The sequence below is a fragment of the Callorhinus ursinus genome, unplaced genomic scaffold (assembly GCF_003265705.2).
Source record: "Callorhinus ursinus isolate GAN/ISIS: 27379988/994484 unplaced genomic scaffold, GSC_fseal_2.0 scaffold43, whole genome shotgun sequence".
Classification (NCBI taxonomy): Eukaryota; Metazoa; Chordata; class Mammalia; order Carnivora; family Otariidae; genus Callorhinus; species Callorhinus ursinus.
In genome coordinates, this window is record NW_027397105.1 from 8,068,051 (window position 1) to 8,085,606 (window position 17,556).

The window sequence follows — 17,556 nt, forward strand, 5'->3', positions numbered from 1 at the left end:
GTGTGTGTGTGTGTGTGTGTGTGTGTGTGTGTGTGTGTGTGTGTGTGTGTGTGTGTTTCAAGACAGTTGAGCCTGAAATCCAAGGTAAAAGGAGATGAAGCAGGTAACTTCTTTCCTCAGTGATCAAAGTCACTTAAAGAAAATCTTTTTGGGGGGCTGGGGGGGGGGTAGAAAACAGGCATAGGGAGTTTGCCAGATAGAAGAATCATAGTAAGACTTACTTAGTGTAACTCCAGAACAGTGAGGCTAATTCCAGGTGGCATCCTTGAAAATTATGGTAGCTGAGCAAAGAATCACCACATTTCAATGAAAAGTTATCTTTTATCATTTATCATGTTGCTGACATGGTAAGAATGACTGCAGATACGATCGTAAGGATGTCACCCCGAAAATGAGTCCTCTCAGTCTGAAGGCAGCGGAATTGACCTCTGTCAACAGCAGGAGCTGCTTGCTTTGTGTGCATCATCGTTGACCGTGTGTTCATGTCCGTATCCGCCTCTCACTCCGCAGACTGCTTCTCTCTCACCATCCCATTCCTGGCGGTAATACCAGCATTCTTTGCTTCCCCCAGTCGGGAAACCTTAGCATCATCCTTAATTCTTCGCTCTCCAGTCACCCTTCATCTCTAGTCCAACATCCAGGTGTTAACGCTGGTGTCTTTTGTAACACCCGTGAGATTGCTCATCCCTGTTTCTGAAGCTGCCATCCTAGCTGAGAGCCAACACATAGGAGCCCTCTGGTCACTACAGCAGCTCCCAGCTGTTGTCTCTGCCTCTCTCCTCCTGCTTTACCAATTTTCCTAAAACACTGCTTTCACATATTCCTTACCTACTCAAGAGTCTGCAGTCCTTCCATATTGCCTCCTGCCTCAGCTCTGCCTGACTTTAGAGGAAAGTTGTGATCTTGAGTGATCAAATTCTTCCCCATAAATAGACTGCCCCTCCCAACCCTTTCCCCTACCCTGTCCTGCCAATTAGGCTAAGCCTTCCATCCACCATACCGATCCCTCCTGCCTCCGTGGGAGACCGGTCTGCCTCTTTTATATCTAGTTAGAGCCTTTCAAGAGTTCTCCATTAAGCCTTCTCTTGCCTGCTCTTGGCCCGAGTCTCCCTCTCAAAATTTGGAATATGGCTTTGAGGTCCAGCAAAACTTGAGTTCAGATCCTGTCTAGGACATTTACTAGTCAAGGGAGCCTTTGGGCAGTTTCTCAGCCTTGTTGAGACAACTTCCTCACCTGTAGAGTAGGAACAATAATAAATCCTCCAAAGAGTTAAAGCACATAATGCACTCAAAGTACCCAGCAGCGGGCCTGACACAGGGAGCACCTCAAAGGTTAGTTTTCAAATAAATACAGGTAAACGTTTGCTTGTCTATTTAATGTATCTTCCCCTAAGATGTTCCAGGCCAAAAATCCTGCCATCTCCGTGTTGAGTATTTGTAGTCTGGAGTCCAGTGCTTCTCACTTCGTAGAGGAAACATGATAGATTGAGGTCATCCAGGATGGGGCAACTGCTAGGAAAAGGGGATAGAGAAACCCTGTCCCTTGGGGACGAGATTGTTTGGCTTGAGAGAGAGAAGGGAGGAGGGAGCGAGAAGGCGATGGAAGGGAGAGCGGCCATGTTCAAGTAGCTGTCGCTCCTGTGATTTAAAGGAACCGTGCTGCTGATGTCCAGTCGAGAGGGCAGAGCAAGGAGATTGCATGTCCAGCAGCATGGAGAGCTCTCAGGAGAACGATGGGATGGGAAATGGGCTGCCTCTTGAGGAAGTGGTCCTTGTCATTGGAACCATCCAGGTAGAAGCAGATCATCTTTGAGGGAAGTTGAAGGGATTCCTGCACTGTGTAGTGGGTGGAACTAGATGATACTAAGAGCTGGCCTCCCTTCAGTATTTGTTGGGTGTCTACCTTGTACCTTTGTGCAAGATGCTGAAGATACGGAGATACATGATTTCTTTCCTCAAGAGGAAGCTGATCATCTGGTGGAGGGGGGATTTTGTAGGCATACACATATGTACAAATAAAGCAGCTGTGGTCAGACACCTCTGCATTTCAGACCCTGAACTTTAAGTAACCTTTGTGATCTTGGGTCATTAACCTTAGAATGCCCAGTTTCTTTATCTGTAAGATAGAGATAATCGTACTCACTGTATATCCTCACTGTGAGGATTAAATGAGATAATGCATGTGAGACACTCATGTGCCCAGCACCTTGTAGGTGCTTTATTAGCTATTATTAATACTATTATTCGTACTGTGTCCATATTTAGGGCAGTTGGTGTTATGGGTGTTGTAGCCGTTGTATGTGTTAAGGCAGAGTGGGGACCCAGAGAGGTGGTGTTGTTTCTGCCTGTGAAGGGGGTTGAGGTGAACGAGTGTTTACTAGCTACAGAAGGCAAGGACTGTAAGCAGAGGGAGAAGGCTTTGCAAAGGCAAAGAAGCTGGATGCATCCTGGCACATTCTGAAAACTGCGGATACTAGGAGTCATTAAGCTGGACCTGCCTGTGACACAGAGGAGACACTCACTGAGAGTTAGGCAGGGCCACAGTACCATGTTGGCATGCATTTCATGCTAGGGAGTTTGGCTCTTATACCCAAGCAGTGGGAAGTTCTGGAAGGTTCTTTGGAGGAACACACAATCACTTTGTGTTCTGTCTCAAATATTTTTTTTTAAGTGGCTGAATTAGTACCTGATTATTATAAACTTATTGCAACGAAAATTCAAATAATACAGAAGCATGTATCTAAAACTGAAAAAGTACGCTTTCTGGCCATTCTAGGTAAAACCCCTGCTTGAAATGTAGCCTCTTCTATATGTGTATGATCTAAAGCCATGGATATGGTTGTACATTTTAATGGAAATAGGATCATTACACACACACACACACACACACACACACACACACGGTTCTGCAGCTTGCCACTTCCTCTTAACAGTATAGCTTTCACTGAAAGTATTTGCCACTGTGTCCCCTTCCATTATGTAGAACTGCCATTGTTTGCTTACCTAGCCGTCTCCGGCTAAACGTGCAGGGTGTTTCCAGCATGTGGAAGTCTGATTCCCTCCGTATTCTGTGCTTATGCATAAGCAGTCTCTACTGGTTTTGCCCCTAAGATAATGGAAAAGGATTTTTATGTGTGTTAGGTTTCATATTTTAAGTCATGATGGGATTTAGCATCTTTTTCTCTATTTTGATCATTTGTGTTTTTTCTTCTATTGTTTCTTATACCCTCCGTCATTTCTTACTGATATTTTTTTGTGATGTTTTGTTGTTTTGTTTTGTTTTGCCCCACTGAGATATTTACCTTTTAGGTGTTCAAATTATTTATTAGTTGGTTTTGTTTTTTTTTTTTTTTTTAATGCTTAGAAAGATTTTTTTCTGCCCTGTGGTTATAAAAGCATTCGCTCATGTTTTTTCCTGGTACTTTTCTATTTTTATCATATTCTCTAAGGTTTGGGGACCACGTTGAGTTTAGTTCCACAGAAGGAATAGGATTGATTAAGAGATCTGTGGTAGCGGCATCATTGAGCCAGGGGTGCCTGTTTTTGTAAATAAAGTTTTATTGGAACACAGCCATATCCATTTGTTCTGTGGCGATGTCATGCTGCATCAGTGGCGGAGCAGAGTGACTGTGATAGAAAACGTACGGCCTGGAAAACCTGAAACACTTCCTCTCTGGCCCTTTAGAGGGAAGAACTTGCTGAGCCTGGCTATCAAGCATGGGCCAGTGAGAGGCAAGCGTGAGGACCAGCACACCAGTTGGCGGTCAGTTGAGACTTGGGCTGCACTAAGGCTGTAGTGGGTCAGGAGGAGAGAGAGAGAGAGAGGAGGCAATAGAATGAGCAGAACCTTACGTAGAGATGGGGGAGTGCTGGGAGGCCTGAAATAAAAGGTTAGGGCACAGAGCCGCAGAGAGTTTGGCTGCCACAAAGCAAGCATTCTCCAGTTCTCTGGGCCACGTGCTCCCTATTACCCTCCACCCGACCCATTTCTCTCAGAGAGAGCATAGTGTGGTGGCCTGTGGTCCAGAGTCCCTGCATTCAGATCCTGGCTCTTACAGTGACCTTGAGCAAGTTCCATAAAAAAAGTAAAAACAACTCTGTGTGCCTCGGTTTACCCACCTGTAAACTAGCTAATGATATCTACTTCCAAGGGTTGTTCTGACTATTAAATGGGATAAAATTTGCAGACTACATAGAAAGTGATAGGTTAAGAGCTATACACTTGTCTCGTAAAAGACAAATTTGTTACCTAGGTGCTGCCACAGGCATTTTGAGTTTGAGATGATTATCCCTGCTCTAGAAAAACTTCCAGCTTTCTGATATGGATCAACGGTAGTGTGAGGCTGAAGAGTCTGAACACTGAAGGAAGAAACAGGTTTGGGGGGAAGATGAATTCAGTTTCGGACTCGTGGATTTTGAATATCCCGGTGGTGAGGTTCAGTGGGCAGTTGGCTGTGGAAGACAAGAGCTCAGATAGAACGTTGGGCTGTAAGACTGAGGGGTCTTCAGCGTGGCGCCGACCATGAAGATGTGGTAGTGAACAAAGTTGTCTGCGGTTGGTGTGTAGTGACCAGAACAGAAGACCAAGGTCATTTGGGGTGCATCCCCTTTTAAGGATTGGGTAGAGCGTGTAACGGAGCCTGCAAGGAACTAAACAATCAGAGAAAGTGAAACAGGAAAGGGCTTAGTCACAGAGGCCAAAAGAGAAGACACGGTTCGTAAAGGAAGTGATGAACATTTTTTTTCTTTTTTAAGTAGACTGCACGCCCAACATGGGACTGGCACTCACAACCCTGAGATCACGAGTCGCATGCTCTCCCAACTGAGCCAGCCAGCCGCCCCAAGGAAGTGATCAACACTTAAATGGTAGAGGTCTACTAAGATGGCTGGCCAGAAAGTTACTTTATTTGGCCAGTAGGAAGTCAGTGTTGCCTTGACTGCTAAATCAGGAAATAATTGTCAGTGCTTCCTCTTCTTAGAGCCTTAAATGAGGTACTTGAAATGATTCATTTAAAGTAATTCCTTAAGGTTTATTTTCAGAGTGCTTACTTCTTTGGGAACAGAAGGGAAGTATGGTAATTGGTTTAGGATCCTTTTTTTTTTTTTTTTTCTACTTTTTTTGGTGGGAAGCCACACCTTCCTGTCCTGCATCCTGGCTGTTGTCATGCTTTTCCTTTTACGTACCATGTGGTGTTGTATATCAGAACAGGCATTCCAGCTGCAGGGTTTGATATTGAAAACATGGTGACTGAAATCTAAGGCAGTGATCCAGTTGCTCATTTAATAGTACATAACGTGTTAGAGCGTGTGCGTTGACTCATCGGTTCCCTCACGTCGGCGTGCTAATGAGCATACGCCGCACTCGTGTTCACACGACGCTTCCTGGCCCCCATCCACAGGGATCCTGGTCCTGTAGGCCTGGGGCAGGACCCCGAGGTCTGCATTTCTCACAAGCACACCAGATGATCCGATGCAGGTGGTCCTGGACCACCCTTCAAGCAAGTGAAGTAGGTGTTGGGCAGGAAGAGCACCGGGCGCAGACGCCTTGGCCCGCTGGATGTGGGGGGCACTGACCCAGTGAGAGCAGAGCAGCCCCTGCTACTGCCGGCAGCAGGAAGAGCCAGCTGGGCAGGATCTGGACCACACAAGAGATGGATGCAAAGCAAGATGCACCGAGGAAAACGGGAGCAACAGCCTCCGCTGCAACCACAGATGGAGAAGTCCCAGGGCAGTAAATTTCCCCTCGTATCATTTTCTATATTCCCTGCCCCAGGTTTCTGGATGAGCTAATTGAATTAAAGTCATTTCCTTCTGCTTATTCCATTTAAAGAGGCAGCACCCTTTGGGTGACCCCTACCCCCTTATTTGACCTTTTACCTCCCTCTTTAGTTTATTACTTGAATTCACACATGCCTTGGAGTCAGCAGGATTTTTTTTCTTTAAGAAAATCCCTGGTATCTATCAATTGATTTCTTTTGGACTCTTAACATCTTGGGCAATTCATTTATAGCTAATGATAGCCGAGGCAGAAATATCTGAGAGTCAGCGATCACTTTTATGGAACTAGTCTTTCTTTGCCTCCCTTGGTTTATAGCTGTAATATACCAAGGATAATTAACTGTAGAATAAGTGAAGGGCCATACAGTGATCCTACTTCTGTTTCATTTGTAGGATATCAGGGTAGCAGCAGATGGATGCCTTGACATGCGTGCCAGGATCTGAGCCAAATGTTTGCTGGTGCTATACCATTTAAGGATTTTTTTTTTTCTATGAAAGGAAGTAAGACTGAATTTATAAAGAAGCAATAATAATGTCTCCCTTGAGTTTCTCTTGCCAACTGAGCTATTTACAATATGTTTTTGGAGTTTGTTGCAAGGACCACACTGGGTTGGAGAAATTTTATTGGGGTTAGGATCATAAGAGGCTTTGGTGACTCAACTGAGTTTATACTCAGTATGGGTCAATAAAAAGCAGGGTTTTTTTTCTCCCCCCTGCCCCCCACCAATAACATCTGTACTGAAAAGCTACAGCATACTTTCTGAGACCAGAACACGAAAATAGATTGTTTGTTAGAACCAGTAATTATGCTGTTGACAGGACTGATACAAACTAGAGTCTATCAATGTATAGATTTTTTTCCCCCTAGAGCCTAGAATGCTTTTTATTAAAAGGAAAAAACCTCACAAGAATAGAGGATACAATTTTATTGTTTTTAAAAGTACACTTACTCCAGTCTTTGGCTCTCAGATACTATATAACGAATCTTTATATTGATTGAGTAGAATTATGATTTCCTGGCTTTTCATTTATATTTTGAAATAATTGCCTTAATGACATGCTTATAAATGTTAAAATAGTATCTTTATTAATTGTTTACTTTTAGGAAACAAAATGGAAAATACAGATAAGCAAAAATGAAAAGAATGTAATCTCCCCTTAATTTCTGCCTTTCAAAATAATAAGCATTTTGATGACTTTGGCATACTCTAGAACTTTTTTTCTATACATCCTATTCATACATATTAATGCATACATAGTTTCTGATTTGTTTGTTTTATAAAAACGGGGTCATAATACACATTTTGTTCAGTTATTTGCTTTCTGCCCTCAATAGTGTGTCACAGACAAGCTTCCTCATCCCTATAGTGAAATCTGCCTCCTATTTTTTTAAGATTACTTGTACTCCATAGTGTGGATACATTGAATTTATTGACCGATTTCCTTTTTAATTGATATTTAGGTAGTCTGTAGCTTTTACTACTAGTAATAATGATTTTTAATATCATCGTACATCTGTCCTTGTACACATTTATTTCTGAAAGAGCCTTAGACATGCACTTTTGCTTTTTTTTATTTCTTTTAAAGATTTTATTTATTTGAGAGAGAGAGGGAAAACAAGCAGAGTGGGGAGGAGCAGAGGCAGAGGGAGAAGCAGACTCCCCGCTGAGCAGGGAGCCCGATGTGGGACTCGATCTCTGGACCGTGGGATCACGACCTGAGCCGAAGGCAGGCGCTTAACTGACTGAACCAGCAGGCGCCCAGGATGCTTTTGCTTTTAATGGGTAGATAGCATGCTGTTGCATGGCCGTATCATAATTTATTTACCACCTATTCCCTTCAGATTGTTTTCAGTTTTTATTATTACAAATGGTGCTGTAATATCTCTGGCCGTTTTCCTACAGTAGGTGCCTCCAGGGAGCCTTGCTGAATCAAAGGGTATGCAGACTCTGGAAGTTTTTATTTTTTCTGGCAGATTTCTCTTGAGAAAAGTTCCACCAGTCTGTGCTATTATCAGATTAACCAACCCTCTGTACTTTCCACCAACGAATGCTAGATGATAATACACTTTTAGAAATAACTCTACCTATTTGGTGGGTGAAAAATGGCACTGGAGTGTTTAAATCTGTATTTTTAACTTTATGATTTTATATTTTCATTTAAATATTTCCCTTACAGGAAATGTTTTACAGCCAATGGTATAAGGTGGAGATACCCAGTTTTTAATAAGTCATTAACCAGTGTTGAATGTCATACTCACACATTTAAGAGTTTGTGAAATTCTGTCCCTGGTGGACAAACCTCATTGCCCTTAACCCCAAAAATTCTGTTAGTATTTTAATTGGTATTTCTGCATGTTTACAGATTAATTTGGGGGTGAATTGAGATCTTTACAGTGTACATCATCCTCGTTTATCCAAATCTTTTATGTCTCTCAAGTTTTATAGTTTTCTTTGAATAGACTGTTCTTACTGATGATTTTGAAACAGTAAAAAAATGTATTTTCAGTTGATTATTGAGTTTTTCAGGTAGTCAATCAAGTGATGATCAGGTTGTCTCCTTTTTCATATTTATACCAATTATTTCATTCTCTGGTGTAATTGCAGCTTTGTTCTGTTCCCTCCATTTGCTCTCCTCATTGTAGTTTCATCTTCGTTCAGAAGGAGCCCGTGAAGTGTGTTTTGTTCAACACTGATTTGATTTGCTGCTGTCTGCTTTTTATTACCACTCCTGACTTCGAACGTTCTGCTAATGGCAGTTTCTTTTTCTGTATCCTTTTCTTAGCCCTTTTATTCTGTTTCATGGGGTTTGTTTTTTCTGCTTTGTCTACTCATCCTCCTGCTATTCACGGAGTCCCTGTTATGCCCCAGGTGTGCCCTTCCAAGTGCCCGGGGTAGAGTGGGGTGAGGGCCCCCTGCTCAGGCCCAGCTCCTGGGTCCGACTTCTGTGGGGGAGCTTATACTCTGCTGGTCCTGTGGTGCATCTTCTTCAGAAATATATTTAACCTCTTTTTCTTCCATGCTATTTTTTTTTCCTTTTATGTTGTAGAATCCTTTTTTTAAAGCTTCCATTTGGCCCATTTAATCCATTCCTGAGTGAAGACGACTATTCCCGACAGTAGCCACACCCCCCAAAAGAGTGTAACGTCCAGGAGGACAAGTATTTTGTCTGTTCGCACATTCCTCTGCCCTCCGTGCCTCCGGCAACGCCTGGCACATAGTAGGTGCTCATTATGGATTGATTGAAGGAATGCACGGTTGGCTTTTTCTTCATCCCCTAACACTTAAACTTGGCATTGTTGGGACTTCTCTTGCGTTTTAAGCTGGAGGATGGAGGTTATCGGTTTACATGATTGGTGTAAAGTTCCTGTGGCCTGAGGAGAAGCAGAGGGAGCTAGCTACCAGCGAGGGAACTTTTTCTCGAAAGGTGTTTGCACGGTGTTTTTGAAATCACAGCGCCAGTGTCTTGCTCCCCAAGTCTGGTTCTGGGTGTAGTCTGCCTCTTCCCTCAGCCTGGCCTTTTCTCTGGTGCTGCTGCCGCCTGAGCTGAAGAATACCCCCCGCCAGGGTGTAGTGTTAGTGGGTGTCGTGCGATGCTGGATTCGATGTGCGGGAATGTTTCTGCCTTGTCGCCGTGAGAAGGATGTCAGGGCAAAAGGCCCGGCTTTCTTTTTGGTGTGACCACTTTTCTCTGCCTCTCACTCTGACGCGGCTGCCTCTATAAATATTCCTGCTGGGGTGGGGAAGGGACTTTGCATAGAGCGGGCCCATCCCGCCCGTGGCCCCCCTGCCCTCTGTCCCTGGCTCCCCACCTCTCCATGTTAGGAAGAAATAATGGGTACTGTCCGCCTTCATTTCCCGTATTTTTCTATTTCCTTATTAGTTGGTACTTAGGTACTCTAACTTTTTGCCACTCGTGTAACGAAAGTAGTAAGTCATCTCTCAGCAACTGTCTTCAGTTGAGTTTCCTCTGTGCTATACTTAACAAATATTTCTTGAGGGTTTTAGTATATCCTCTCGGCCTAGTTTATTGCTGACGCAGGTTTTTCTCTGGTTTTTAGTTTTATTCATTCATTTCAGTTGGTTTCTGGTAGGGGTGGGCCATGAAGATGCCTTAGCCAACGTTCTAAGTTAGATGAAAAATACATGTATCTGGGCTATTCTGTTTTCTGATGATTTAATTGTTTTATATCAGTTCGATGTTGATTAAATTGATTGTAAGTATAAGATGCTATGGTAGATGCCAGAGGAACGTAAAGATAAGTTTCATACGGATGATAATCATTCTCAAAAAATACTGACAAATTTGGGGCTCCTGGATGGCTCAGCCCTTGATTTCTGCTCAGGTCATGATCTCAGGGTCCTGGGATCAAGCCCTGAGTTGGGCTCCCTGCTCGCTGGTGAGTCTGCTTCTCCCTCTCCCTCTCTCTCAAATAAACAAATAAAATCTTTAAAAAATATATCGACAAATTTAAAGAAGAGAAACAGGAAAAAAAATAAACAAGGTTGAGAACGGGCTCAGCTGCAGGTAACTGAAAACTTGGAAGAACAGTGACTTAAATAAAGGGTTTATTTTTCTCTTGTTTAGAGGAGTGTGAAATTATGAGTCTAGAGCTAGTGCTGAAGGTTGCTGTCAACGTACCTAGGCTGCCGTTACTTCTTTGGCTTTTGTTCTCAAGACCCCAGAATGGCTGCCACCCCCCGTCGTCCTGCTGCACTCCAGGCCGAAAGAATGAAGAAGGGGGACTGTGTGGAAAGGCAGAAACCTCCTTACAAGACTTTGCCTTTTTATTTGGAAAGGAAAGCTCTTGATGGGGACTTCCCCTTAAGTCTCACTGGCCAGTACAGTACAAAGTGGCTACCTCCAGCCACAAGGGAGGTTGTAAAGTCTGGCATAATTCTTACAGAAGTGGAGCATCTAAAATCCAGCCCCGTCAACTGGCAGTAGCCGCTGGGTTGTGTCATTAGGCAGCGCAGCCCCTTCCAGGAAGAGGATGTAGGGCTGCCTGCCTCTCCACGCTCCAGTTTCCCCAAGAAAACCCAACGCCGCCCCATAGTCCGCCCGGGGACCGCCACCGCGCATGTGCGCTTCATACCTAGAGTATTTCCGCGCAGGCCGGCTTGCCAACGTGACGTTGACTTTCCCAGGGCTCCATCCCAGGACCCCGAGACCATGACCTGAACCAAAGGCAAGTGCTTAACCAACTGAGCCACCCAGGTGCCTCACAAGGGTGCATTTTTATCTGTATTTACACTTTGTGATTTTTATTGTGGTTGTTGCCATCACCTGCAGAATTTTGAACAGTTTAGCCTTTTAATTACAAGTAATCGATTATTTTACTCTATTGGAGTAGTCGAATGCTTTGTGGTGCCTGGAAATTGTTGTACCTGAACCAGGTGACTTTAGGTAACTGTGCTTGGTAGTCCCTGGGCCTGCTTTTTACACTGTCGCTTTCACCTGTTGTCATTCTGTACTGAAGTTTTTAACCTGCTACCTTATTTTGTACTCAGCATAACTGTGGGGATGGAAGATAGCCCTACTGTGTTACCCAGAAAGTTCACGGGACTTGTGAGAGCTTGGAAGCTCAGAGGGGCCCTTTGAGGACTCTACTGTGCTTTAATCTAGTCCCCAGCTAAGAGACTTTTTTTTTTTTGTCTTTCAGATAGGTAGTGACCATAAAGATTATCAATGAGTCATCTATGAGAGCTCACAAAGTCAGTTTCACTTAAAAGGACAGCTGTGTCATTAAGGGAATTCTTCCATTTGTTGATTATCTTAAAAGTATTTCTAAGAGTCTTCATGCTAGAAAGTTGTCTTGAACGCGTAGAATAATGACACAGCCAGCATTATTGCATAACTGATCACTAGGAGCAAATGAAAATTTTCCGTGCAAAAGATCATGACGCATCAATAGACGTATGTATGCATTTAGGTCCAGATACAAAGAACAAGTGAGAGGCCCATTTTATTGACCCGTTAACATGTGTGGCAAAAAATATTCAAATGTAGATAAACACTAAATCCTGTCAAAGTCAGAATGATAACTTAAATGAACCCTTAATCTTAGTTCTTTAATTTAAAGGTTTATCGTAAAATATCTGCTGTCTGGACACTGACCAACAATTTTGAGATGAAAGTGAGAAAAAGCTCAACCAACAGTCCCTTCTTGCCAAATTCATTTTTCAAAAGACAAAGTTCCACTTTTTAAAAGTTTAACGTACATCTGTTTTATGGAAAAGTTTTCTAGTTAATTACAAAGGCTGTAAAGTGTTGTTTATTAAGTATATTAAGAAGAAGTATTTCTTTATTGAAAAGGGGGAAAAAACCCTAAAAATAGGATGACAAAATAAAAAGCTTAGATGGTTCAAGGAAAAACTAATTCAGAGAACAATTTTGGGATCTCATTCAGTGTTGCATTATTAACTTAGATATAAACAGGTTTTATTTATGTATTTATTTAAACAGACCTGATAGATATTTCATTTCCCTTTTCTGAATGCTGACTGTAAATGCAAACCAAATGCTTCCTGGTGAATTGCCTTGGGGACCATACTTAAATGTTTCATTTTGGTAACAGTATTGCTCAATCAATTTGAAGTATGAGTTTTAATTTGGTCCCAGGATTTTTGGGGACTGGCTTTGGTCATTAAGTATATGGAAAAAAAGACAGAGGGAAACAGGAAGGCCCTCTTAAGGAAGTTCTTAATTTTGCAGCTGTTATTCAAAATCTCTATAAAAAGTCTTATCTTTTAACCAGAAGCTGTTATGGTTTGTAATCAGTTATCCCTGATTGATATCCTTTAATGTGGCTGAGCAGAAAAATACCTTGTCTCTCATCAGCTGACTTTTCATCTGAATTTAGCGGTAAGCAGAATTACCACCTTCTTTGATATGTGTGTTGGTAGAGGACTGTTGTCAAGAGGTTCGAAGACCGCTGCCAAGCCAGGAAGCCTAAAAAACTCACTTGCATTAGAAATTGAATCATTTGAAGCTTAAGCTGTTAATAGAAACGAAGAGAGAGGAGGAAATCTTAAGTACAGCTATTAAGTAAAAACTACCCGCTCATTTTAAAATCAGAAAAGACTTAATTCCTGCCTCCTAATTAAGTTACATCATTTTGAACCTCGAGATCAGCCAACAGAACGGATTCCATTGCTTGGACACATGCATAAACAAAACCACGTACAGGTTCATTAACTGCCTGTTCCTATCAGCTTTGTACATGCAAGAGCCTTAAAGAGAATACGTCTCCAATTTGTAGGATTTGGATTCCAGTGTTGCATGGTATCTGCTCTCAGGGGTAATGAGACATAGTAGATCACAAGGATAATTTGAAATCTGTAGAGAATCTCAAACTCTAATTTTGCCAGGGGTTTTAATCTTGTGACAAAATCTTTTACCAGAGTTGATAATTATCCAAATTGATTTATTGGAATTTTGTTTTTCATTTAATTCTTTAGGAGCCCATGCTAAAAAAAAAAAAACAAAATTAGTGAGGTTTTAAAATAGAGATAAAATCAGTTGGTAGATGACCAGTTTTTTAATACCATCCTTATAGTTATTTTTAACTGATGATCGCAGGAAATAAAGTGCCTTCATTATGCTTGTGCTCAAAGACCAGTAGTTCTCAAAGTATTGAGCCTTTAAAAAAATCTTCCTTCCTTCCTTCCTTCCTTCCTTCCTTCCTTCCTTCCTTCCTTCCTGTCGTGCACATACATACGTTTATAATGTTTATGCTATTGTGTATGAATGTCACATATAGCAGAAAAGTGAAGAGTTATTTGTAAATGAAATTCATGTACTTTTATACCAATGCACTGTGTTCATTTTAAGATAAGCATAATGTGTGTTTTAAAATAATTAAAGTCAAATATAAGTGAAAGTTCTCATGGTTTCTTCCCATGTCCCTGAGTTATCCATACCCTTCGTTTTTTTTTTGAAGTGTAGGGCTTTCGAGCTTTAAATACACATAAAAGCACTTTGGCACTGTAAAGTGCTTCACAAACGTAAGTTTTGTTTTTTACTGTTATCATTTTTAGTCCACATTTATGGAAGGACTGCTCTCCAGTCACTGTCCTGGAGCCACAGAGAAATAAGTGGGGTCACAACATAGAGGCCTTCGGAGCTTGTAGGCAGTGTTTTGTTGTCTCTCCAAGTTCCTTAAGGCAATGCTTTGAAATGTTAAGCCTAAGCTAAGTGGCCAGAGACCTGTTTCACCTAGAATTCTAGAAAGCACATTTCAAGAATTACCAAGAGCGCCACTTACTAAGTCCTTTTTTGCTGGGCATTGTACTTAGTGGTTTTGGTACAGTGAAACACTAAGTGTGTCTCTTAAAGGTGTCATGTAGCATGGACAAGAGTCAGAAGTCAAGAGTTGTTGGTCCCTAGGAACACTTAGCTTGGGGAAACCAAGGTGGTGGGATCGTTGCCTTTGGGTGATTGAAGGATTGTGCTGAGAGAGGGGTCCTTTGGTGTCGCTCGAGAAGAGAGAAGCGACAGGGAGGTATTTCAAGGAAGCGGATTTGACTCAGTGGAGAGAGAACTGTCCAGCAGCTAGAGCTCTTCTGTACAGAAGGGAGAATAACTTCCTGTCCCCAGATTTGGAGAGCGCCTCCATCCAGAAGGTTGTCCCGGGTGTTCTGAGATCAGGACAGAGATTACGCTAGTTGACCCTAAGTTCCCTACAGAAGGCCTGTGCCAGAGCCTTCAAACTGCTTATCTGCACCTCTGTACTGTCCTTCCCAGGCCCTCACCGCCTCCCACCCAGCGCACTGCCCTAGCCTTTTCTTGGTCCTCTGAGTAAATTTTCCTCCACTGCAATCCATTCTCTGTGTTGTTGATACACTGGCCGTTCCTAAATGCCACCCTCCTCACGGTGTGCGCTACTTTTCTTTGCCTGCAAAGCAAGTTACCACAACTTAGCAGTTTTTTTTATTTTATTTATTTATTTTTTTAAAGATTTTACTTATTTTTTGACATAAAGAGTAGAGGCGGGGGGGAGCGGCAGGCAGAGGGAGAGGGAGAAGCAGGCTCCCCACTGAGCAAGGAGCCGGATGCAGGACTCGATCCCAGGACCCTGGGATCATGACCCAAGCCAAAGGCAGACGCTTAACCGACTGAGCCACCCAGGCGCCCTACAAGTTAGCAGTTTAAAGCAGCACACAGTTATTTCCCAGCTTGAAATCAGCACAATGGTCTGGGGTGTGGTTCTCACCTGGCGTCTTCTTCTAGGCTCGCTGTTCCCCTCCAGCTATTGGCCTGGACTGCGCTCCTCTGGGCCCTCCCAGTTCCTTGCCATGTGGCTCTCCTAGGCAGTTCCCATCAGGGACTTTTGCTTTCTTCTAGCCCAAGGGGACAAGTGTACTTGGGACTGTTTCAGAATAAATACACGTCATACAGAGTGTAAGTAAGAACTTCTCTCCGGAGAAGGCGGGCAGACAAGAGAACGTATTTGTTGACTCCTGTGAATGATGGGCTCTGGAAGAAGGCGGGTCTTAAGGCAGGCCTTCTGGTTCGGAAGAGATTGGTAGGACTGCAGCTGACTGAGCTTGGGCCAGAGAGTCAGGACTGCCTATATCCTAAGCACCTTTACGGACTGCCGCTGACCCTCCGTGCATGCAGGTGCTTGTGGTTCACTGGCTGGACACCCACCCAGGAGCGGGAACGGTGGTGGGTTGGGCTTCATGGGGGGTGGGCATATTCCTCCTCCTGACTTCCTTCCAGAGTCATCCCAAGGCTTGCCGTCCGGGGCCCCTGGGCCTCTTATCGGATGGGTCACGCTTCATTGGCAGCATTGATTTTATGCTTACATGTGAAGGGACAGAATATGAGATTACCAAATAAAATATAATTTCAAGTGTTATTAATGAAAGAATATATTACACTCACTTTTAATGAGATCCTGGTGTTGCAGAATGATTCCACGTAATGAATCCCAGGAAATCAATGAAAAGTTTAATTACAGTTGTTAGCAGTGCTGTATGAGAGTATTGCTTTGGTCAATTTTACTTGTACCGTTTATCAATCCTTTCTGCCTTCCTCTTTCTTTAAATTAATTGCCTTGATGAAGTAAGTATAAATACATTCTTTGTTAGAGTTCAGTGTTTAAATGTGTTACAAAATGCAGGTTTCCTCCTCAATAATAATAATTATAATAATAGTGTTGATCAGTTTTTAATGTACATTACGATTTGTACAGTTTTAAATTAGGCAGTGTTTCCATTTTGCAAACTGAGTCATTGTTAGGACTTACTAAAACTTAGTCCTTTCCCTTTATCAGTTTTTTGCATATCACTTTCTGTCTCTTCTTATGAGTTGACCCGTTAGTCAAAATTTGATGTGCTTTTTGTATCGATCATCACTCAGTCAAACTCCGGGGCAAGTAAAAAGAAAAACAAGATACTTTCTCCTCTGAACTAACGGTTTTATTTTCATGTAGCTACACAGCCTTTCTGGGTTTAAACAAAGTGAATTTTCTTCTTGCACCATTTTTATCTTGACAGTTCAGTGATTATTGTGCTGTCTCTTCCACTACGGTGGAAATTGCTCTTTCTTTTTATTTGTTTATAAAACACAATACAAAATGTTGATGTGAATATTGAGAGATAGCTAAAGTTACTTTGGTGACTCTGGATTTTACTAATTTTATATTGAGAAAATAATTATGCATTTTCTGTGCTCTTTTAACTCCCATGGTTGTTTACAAATAGTCTACTTTTGGTTTAAGGTTCAAGGCTTCACCATAGAGTCAAGCATTATTTTAGGGGCCCAGGGTGGCTCGGTTGGTGAAGCATCTGACTCTTGATTTCGGCTCAAGTCGATCTCAGGGTCATGGGATCGAGTTCTGTGTTGGGCTCCACGCTCAGCTGGGAGTCTGCTTGGGATGCTTTCTCTCCTTCTGCCTTGCCCTTCCCTGCTGCACTCTCCCTCTCCCTCTCTCTCTCTCTCAAATAAATAAGTAAATCTTAAAAAAAAAAAAATTATTTCAACCGATCAAGTCTATGGGTGGGAGCAATTTACTTAGTTCATTTTGAGAGGAAAAGCCCTCCTGTCTCTTTTCCTTCCAGTTCTCCCAGTGACACACCATCAACCTGTCTTCCTGGGTGGTTGAGTTGAGAAGTAACCTGGGTGTTACCAGCCTTTTTTTTTTCCACTCCTGGCTTGTCACCGCACATGGTGATAAGTGAGGAGTCGCCTGACCTCTCTGGAGAGCTCTTGAGTTGTGCAAAAGCAAGATGACTCATTCCAGGACGCTGGCCTGTCCACAAGGCTTGGTGATTGATGGCGTGTATCTATAAAGAACGAAAAAGCCTCCTCACAGAAGGGAGCTGTTTTGAGTATTCTAAAAGGAGTTCTGTTTGCTCTAAAACAGGTGCCTTCCTTAGGAGTCATTATATAAGTGCAGGTATGGCTCGGTGGGCCGTGAAGTGAGGGGCCGTTCTTCCCCTGTCGTGCGTGGGTAGAATGTCCTCTTACTTGAACCTGCAGGGGCTGTGGGCGAGCCTGGAGTCACGTGGCACTTTCTTCTGGATGTAAGTCTCCGTGTGGCTGTTCGCTGGTCTGGACTTAGGTGAGAGTCCTGTGCCCCCCCTCGTGGTACTGGACGAGGGCCAGAGCACCCTGCACCCCCAGAGCCGAGGACAGAAGTGGGGGGCTGAGCACGCTTCCTGGCCCGGGCTGGCCTCTTTGCTCCTGTTTGCCTTCAGGTCCGAATCTGCTGCTTGCCTTTCTGTAACCTTTTCTCCCAACCTGCGTGCCCATTCCTGTACTTGTCCTCCC

At 43.0% G+C, this 17,556-nt stretch overlaps 1 protein-coding gene across 1 annotated transcript in view; it reads left to right on the forward strand.

Moving 5' to 3' along the window:
* The window catches only part of COX10 (cytochrome c oxidase assembly factor heme A:farnesyltransferase COX10), a 125,769-nt gene that overhangs the window by 7,673 nt on the left and 100,540 nt on the right, over positions 1-17,556 (forward strand). The gene's annotated exons all lie outside the window — the stretch shown is intronic.